Here is an 8043-nt window from a genome sequence, read left to right on the forward strand (position 1 = left end):
TAACTAAAGAAGTCTCTTTTTTGTGTGTTCCACTGAGAATTTTTTTTTTTTCTTTTCCCTTATCAAACCTTCTTTTTAATGATATATGGAGGGAATAAACCAGAAAGAAACTACCAAGCCCATGCAGGGAAAAAAAAAATTAACACATTCTCTTGCTCTAAGGTCTGAAATATAATGAATCATTAAACCTTGAAGTCACATTGACATTACCGAATGGGTTTGAAATCGGCTTGGGTGTGTGAAACTATAGAAAACCTGCCAAGTGACTAACGCAGATACTGATGGTGATGTAAGAAATTGGAAACATCTATTAAACAGACGCAGCTTTCCCTTTCCTAAAAGTTATTTGTTGGGGGGTAGTGCAGCACTTCCCTGGTGTGCGTGTGCTGTGGGGGCATGGCCGCGGGCAGAACCTAGTTAACTGAAAACATCACAATCAATACAAAGCACTATGTTTTCCATTTACTCCTGGTTTTTAGGGGTTTATTTTGTTGCAGCAGCAGAAGGCATCAGTTCAATATCAATTCACCTTCTGGGTGGGGAGAGGGATACAGATATAAGCTTTTAATGCGTGATGAAGTTTGTGACAATGCTAAGCTTACTAACATTTAGACCAAGAGCTGTTTGGTACAACACAGGCACTGGCTAATCCTCTGTCCAGTAAACAGGCAGAATAAGTAGAGATCTGTGTTGATATGCTTTCTAGCTAGGAGCAAGGGGTTATTTTCTATTTAATCCCTTCTCCTGTCAGATCACTGCATACCAGCATTTCTTACTTAGCAGCTGAATTGAAGCCTGTTCAATCAGCAGGGTGATGTAGGGATGTCTTGCTAATGGGAGGGCGTGCTTTGAGCTGAGGGTGGGAACTGGTATCTCTGTTTGTCGTGTGGATGAGGTGGAGCCATTACTGATCTCAAGTACCTCCTAGCCTGGTGTTTCTTTATAGCCATAGAATTGTTTGAGTTGGAAGAAATCTCTGAAGGCCACCTGGTCCAACCCCCCTGCAATGAACAGGGATACTTACAGCTCCATCAGGTGATCAGAGCCCATCCAGCCTGACCTTGAATGACTCCAGGAACAGGGCATCCAACACATCTCTGAGCAACCTGTTCCAATGCCTCACCACCCTTACTGTAAAAAACTTCCTTTTATCCAATTTAAATCTCCCCTCTATTAGTTTGAAACCATTTCCCCTTGTCCAATCACAGCAGATCTTACTAAAGAATCTGTCCCTTTCATTCTCATAGCCCTCTTTTTAGATACTGAAAGGTCTTCCCAGACCTTCTCTTCTCCAGGCTGAGCAGCCCCAATTTTTTCAGCTTCTTTTCATGTCCTAGCATTTGGTGCCACTCTGTGCTGCTAAGTGTAGCTGTCTGAAATCTTTCCCCTCTACAGGAGCTGAGATCCTCTACGCCTCTTTACCAACATATGAATTTGTTCTGCAGCATGGTGTGGTTGTGAGAAAACTCAGAGAAATCCTTCACAAGGGTAATGTCCTCATGTGTGCATCACTTAACATCACACCTTGCACTGAATCAAGTCTGGGATGATGATTGAGTTGGAAGGGACCTTAAGTACCATCTAGTTCCAACCCCCCTGATGTGGAAATGGTTGCCAAGCAATGGGTGCCACCATCAGGCACTAAATCAGATTGCCTAGGGTCCCATTCAACCTGGCCTTGAATGTCTCCAGGGATGGGGCATCTACAGCTTCTCTGGGCAACCTGTGCTATGTCTGTGGTCCCTTCTGACCTGCTTCAATAGCTTTGCATCTTTTTCTGTTGAGGGTCCCAGACCTGGATGCTGTACTCTAGATGGGACCTTGCAAGGGGCAGAGTACAGGGGGAACCATCAATTCCTTTACCTGCTAGTTGTTTCTCTGTTGATGCAGTTGAGTGTACAGTTGGCTTTCACAGATGTACACTTAGTCCCCAGGGGTCTGGGCAAGGTTCTGCTAAGGTGCCAGTTCCTCCAGCAAGCACATTAAGGTGCTGCTCGGCTGGCTGCTGCTATTATGGCCTTCTCATGACAGCTGACAACTCTTCAGATGTGGTAGAGTCTATTTTGACCTTCTCTTTTGGGAAACTGATTGCTAGTTTAGTTGTCCTTTTCTGCCCATTTGAGATGGTAATGTGAGAAATAAGATCTGACAGCACATTTTAAGCATGAGCCCTGACAGAAATTGGGCATCTGCACATCTTTGTGGAACAAGTCCAGCTGGGAGCAGGGAGGGGGGAAGTACTGCTGTGACACTGACCTGGCTCCTGGCACTGCTTTTCAGATGGAAATATATGGCACCCAAAAGTGAAGTCACCAAAGCTTTCTCGTAATCCAGATCTGAAGGGAAAACCTCAGGCCAATCTTTGCTGGGAAGAGAGGTTCATCAAAGGCAAAGAAATAAAATATTATTTTCCTCTTTCTCTGTAAGAAAACCTATGTAAAAGGTAGTATTGGGGACGTTTTGCTAATTCTGGTCCCTGTGCAGTATTGTGGTGGCTGCCTGGCTCCAGCTCCGATTGTTCTGGAAGAAAATCCTCTTGAGTAAAGCAGCAAATGATCCATTTGCAGTGGAGAGTACTGGCTTGGCCATGTCCAGCTGGGTCCTGGGCTGCATGTGCAGAACTATGCTTAAAAGGTATTAAAATACATGAAGTATTCACCTTTGTGCTATGTTCTCCACTTAACTCCAGTGGCTGTTGCGGAGACTTGTATGGTCACGAAGGCACAGGAAGGTAACAGGGAGAAGGTGCATGTATGTATTTTTTCTTCTTTGAATTTAAGGCTAACACTACATGCAACATGGATTGACTAGGAAAGCCTAGTCATAGTACTGCAATAATATGATATCATGCGAGTACAAGGTGTCATCTGGTTTTAAGAAATGTCACTTAGTTAAACTTCCGTCTACTGATCTAAATGCAATTTCATTTATTTTCTTCCCTGATCACTGCTGGCTGCTGTTGAAATAATCAATCATTGTTTTCCTCCTTTTGTCACTACGGCAGTATCAGGCATGATGTTGCCCTGCTGGTTGGCCGCATCCTGTTTAAGCACCAGGTGTTGTGCTTATCCTAGCAGTTACGTGGCTGTCAGTAAACTCAGCTGATAGCATTTTTCCCATCTGGTCCAAGCTGTGACTTTAGATTTCTCTTCCTATCTCTGTTTCTGTGCTAGAGGACAGAAACAGGAGAACCGTGGGCTGTGAGTTACAGATGCATTACTTTTGGGGTAAATTTGAAAAAGTTAAAAGTCTTCCCATTTAAAAATAACACTTCTGAAATGTAAATCAAGTGTTCTTTCTTTACAAGAACAGGTAGCGTTCTGGTGTCTCCTAAGACACTTTCCTTTTTTGATGAAATGATGCCATCCACAGAAATTAAAGACTTGCTATGCGAAACTGTCAAAAATGCCACCCTGTTGTCATTGTCCAGTTCTTTTTACTGACCACTGTATGTTGTGAAGGCACCTTATTGCACTCCTTTCCCAATTTTGGTTATTCTTGCACTATAAATGTAGGAAGGTGAAGGGCAGAAGTATTTAGAAGGTTTTTCCTTATAACTGTTCAAGATCTATAGACTCTGATCATTATCTTTTGAAAGCAATTGAATTTGCTGCTTTTTTTTTTTTTTTTCCTAGCTTAGGAATACAGTTTAAATTTACTTCTTGTTTCCCCTATCATGCTCTGCATGTCTTCTGGTATGAGCTTTCAAGTTTAGAAGTTTGATTTATTGTAATTTATAACCTAGAATGTGTTCTTAAATTACTGCTTCAATAACATAATCTACTAAAAACTCAGTGGTTTTATCACATCGCACCTGTATTTGACAGCAAATTGATCTGACAGTATTACTACATGTTTTTGACAGGCATATTTGAAATCCTTAAATCCCAGTTTCCTCTTTGTTTCATTACCATAACATCACTGACTTAGCCTTGTGATCAATTATCCACTTAGGAGGACCCAAACGTCTGCCAGTTAGGTTTCCAGAGAGGCATTTGCTTCAGCTTCTATTAAATACATTCATTTTATCACAGTTTTTAAGTAATAATTAAAAAAGAGATATTTCTTACTGCCAGACTATCATGTGGTTTTATGGAAACTGAAAAGGAGCAAGCTGCCCTGCACTGGTTGATGTCTTGGAGGAAGGAGCTGGTTCCAGCTGGATGTCTCAGTTCCAGCACTGCCTCCTGTACTCTCCTACAGCTTTTGTAGGATATCTGTTTTATCACTGCTATGCAGGCTGAGGCACTGTATAGCTATTTGATAGCTGAGTGTTTTCTGGTGCTCCTGCCTATGTCAATAGCTTGCACCATCAACCTGTACAGGGGATTACACTCTTGTTTGTGATGCTTGTGTTACTGGATCACTATAATAGACTTCTAATTTAATAAGAAGAAGTCTTTTAGTCAGAAATGAAAAATTCTTGCAAAATAGTTTGCGTTTCAGAGAAAAGCAACATGCTTAATGTAACACCTAGAGAGTCTCATAAGCACAACCTATCTGGGATAATAGCATTCGCATCGCTTATTGCCTTTGGATGAAGAACAGGGGAAAACGATATCCTTTTCTCTGAATAAAAGTTAACACTTGAGTTTCAGTTGGAAAAAAAACAGAACTTGGACCCTCTTAGTATGTTACAACATCCTTTGAGTTGGGATCTTGGAGCTCTGTGCAACAATTTTAGTTGAAAAAGCGAAGTCCCACTATTTGTTGAGTTACACAGCACAGATGAACAGGGCAAAAAAGGCCTGGTGGATTCACAAATGAGGAATAAAACTTCGAGAAAAGTGCAGCTGTTGTATTGCTATGTAAAGGGGAGAAAGATTAACAAACCTTGGTGCTTCTCTGCTGGTGAGGCGGTTTTAGCATCAAGGTCTGACTCTTTGCTGTGAAATCTGATACAGATCAACTGAATCCAGTGAAACTTTGCAGCTTTAAATAAAATGGGGATTTTACCCAAGAAGCGCAACCACACTTTTCCACCAGCCCTACTAATGTGAAAGGTAAAGCAGATTTTATTTTCATTTGAAATGTTCAAAACCAGCCTCACATCTGAGGGGTGCTGCCATCAGATTTCATTCTCCTGCAGCCTGACATGAAGGTTAGTGTGAAGATAGTTGTGAGTGCTATATGCCTGACAACTTGGCATAACGGAGTGTGACTTCAGCTTGTGTTTCTCTTTAGATGATGACTAATGAGTCTTAGTCTCACAGAAGGCATTAAAATACAATTACATTATGTTAGATCAGCTCTCGCAACTGCTAAATTACAGTGTGGTAGGCATAATATAGTTCTGGAAGATACGTGGGTAGATTATTATTATTTTTTTTCCCCCTCTGTTTGTTGTTTTCCTCTGCACCGGATTCCAGTCAATTTCCTCCTGATGCAAATGTATGTGATAATTCTCTGTATGGACAGAAACATATTTACTCCTGTATTTTACAAGGCAGATTTTGTATTGCACTTCTACAGGTTTTTCCAGCTCTGGTAAAGTCTCTAATGAAATTCCAATTCTGTAGTTGACTCATTAAACTTTCTCTCAATCCATCACTGTAAAACTGATTATCAAGATGTTGTCTTTCGGTGTTATCCATCTTGAGTGACTTTTTTGGAGATTGATGCACATTCGTTCTTATGACTGCCTCAGATGATATCTGCTATTTATCTTGATCTCCTTTTATTTACTGTTTTAACTGAGAAGGTTCTACTGCCTGTTTTGATTGAATTTTAATGATGAGGTCTTGACTACAAGACAGACTTTCTGCAGATTTCAGACACGTTTTATAAAATAGTGTCCTCGGGCTTTCCCTACTGACATGTTTCCAGATTGTCTTTTTCCTGCAGTCCCAAAGGGATTTTGCTGTGCTATGTGTGCAGCCACCCAGGTGGACATGCTGCAGAATTACAGTGAGCTTTAAAGAAGGGATAGGGAATTACTTGACAGTATAAAACAATTATTTGCCAGTTTCCTTGCAGGGTCTAATGGATGTGGAAGGTCAAATTCAAGTGTAAAGGAAAGTTAAAGCAGCAGCAGTATATAGTTTGTCAGCAATATCAGTGCAAACAGACCAACATATCAGTGAAATGCCAGGTCAGTGGTGGCCAACACCGGTTAAGCACAGACAAAACCAAACAAACCAAGGAGGAAGGGAAATAAGGAAGAAAAAAGGGTGGTGACAGCATTAGGATCCTGAGCTATGATATTTTAGGGCATAATTGAAGCCAGGCAAGCTGGGGATATTTTTGAGGATTGTCTCTGAGAACATTTGAAGGGCAGGACAGAAAAGCTTGGAGCTATTTTGACAAATTCATGGCACGATTGGAGCACAGCTGTACTTTACAGCTCCTGTGCCCTGCTAATGTGCTGCACACTGCTGTCAGGATCAGGCAGTGAACCTGCAAGGGGACTGGGCTGGGGGCTCCCCCAGTGTCTCCTGTCTGACCTGCAGCATTTCCCTTTCAAACCCATTTGTTTTAAGACCTATGCTTCTCTTTCTTGACAAGGAAGACTTATGTAGTCATTGTGTGACATCAAGAAAATTGTGTGATTGTAACAATTCAAAATAATTTCTTACTCTTTTTTTTCCTTTTTTTTTCCTGCAGCATCCTGTGGTATCTTGCAATAAAACTACCAGCAGGTGCCTAGGATATATTAACAGCCTCTCATGGACAGCCTTTTTCAACAATGCTATTACAAAGCCCAGTGCTAGGGTTAACCTGCCAGTCCATTTCAGGAGGAAAAATACTGATGCAGTCCTGGGACCATGGGATCACGCTGGCTGTCTTCTAGAAGACACAGCTGTTCCTGCTCATGTGGAGCCCGCAGTCATTTCCCTTTGAGGGAGGGGGCTGTGTCTGCGATGCAGAACCTCAGGAGATGGTGCCAGTATCTGTGTCTCATGTTCATCCCCAGGGAGCTGGACCTCTGTGCTGAGGGTTTGGAATGCTCACCGAGTGCTGCAGGACAATGAGCACTGCATCTTCATAAATCAGGTTGGATGTTATGAAAAACTTATTCTCTGAAACAGTGGTGAGGCATTGGAACAGGCTGCCCAGGGAGGCGGTGGAGTCACTGTCCCTGGAGGTATTCAAGAAACGTGGAGATGTGGTAGAGGTATGATTTATTGGGCAGTATTGATAGTAGGCGGATGATTGGACTGGATGATCTTAGAGGTCTTTTACAACTTTAATGATTTTGTGAAATGCACCCTTCCGGATTTATTGGAGTTTATGCCAGATCTCTTATAATGGACAGAAAAGGAGATGCGTTCAGGTCAATGTTTACAAGCAGTTATAGTGTGCACCCATTAAATACCTCCCCTGGCCCCCAGCCACTTGTAATATGTGCTGTGCTCTGAGCTCTGATCTTCTGCCTGCTCCAAGCTGTACTTGAGTATCCAACAATGACTGTAAATTAGCTGATGCATTTTAATGTAGAATAATAGATTTCTGGTGAAGAGCTTTCTTCTTTGTGAGTCCTTTGTGGGCTTATTTGCATCTTTCCACTGTGTCTGCACGTGTGCTAGAAGTTCTGGAGATTAATCTTAGTCTCTGACTGAAAGCAAAGCAGTGACGTTAGTTTGTAGAGTAGATTCTGTGTGAGATACATTTAGTGATTGTTATTTTTCCCTTCAGTGGTCAAAGGTAAACTGCTCCCACCAATATTACTGGACCTGGATTTTTTTTTTTCCCCTCCCTCTTGAGAGCCTTTACCACTCAAGTAACTGAAGTTTTAGAGAGCTTTTGGATCTTATTCATACATGGTGTGTAGTTCCCGAGTGTGTCCTTCCTGATAAGAAATCAGTTGTTTCTTTGAAAGTATTTTCTCAATAAACAGCTTAAATTGAATCTCCATCATTTTTGAGAGGTTTTGGATAACAGGGGAGGTCCCTGAAGACTGGAGGATAGCCAGTGTCACTCCGGTCTTCAAAAAGGGCAAGAAGGAAGATCCGGGTAATTATAGGCCTGTCAGCCTCACCTCCGTCCCTGGAAAGGTGATGGAACAGCTTGTGCTGGATACCATCTCCAGACAACTGGGAGAAA

The 8043-nt window shown here is 41.9% G+C and overlaps 1 long non-coding RNA gene across 1 annotated transcript in view; it reads left to right on the forward strand.

Moving 5' to 3' along the window:
• LOC116217176 overlaps positions 1-3236 on the forward strand; it is a 98010-nt gene extending 94774 nt beyond the window's left edge. Inside the window, exon 4 of the long non-coding RNA XR_004161322.1 lies at positions 1396-3236. This is a non-coding gene — a long non-coding RNA (uncharacterized LOC116217176). The remainder of the gene's footprint in view (positions 1-1395) is intronic.
• Positions 3237-8043: the final 4807 nt, after the last annotated feature.

Source organism: Meleagris gallopavo, chromosome 14, assembly GCF_000146605.3.
Source record: "Meleagris gallopavo isolate NT-WF06-2002-E0010 breed Aviagen turkey brand Nicholas breeding stock chromosome 14, Turkey_5.1, whole genome shotgun sequence".
Taxonomy (NCBI): domain Eukaryota; kingdom Metazoa; phylum Chordata; class Aves; order Galliformes; family Phasianidae; genus Meleagris; species Meleagris gallopavo.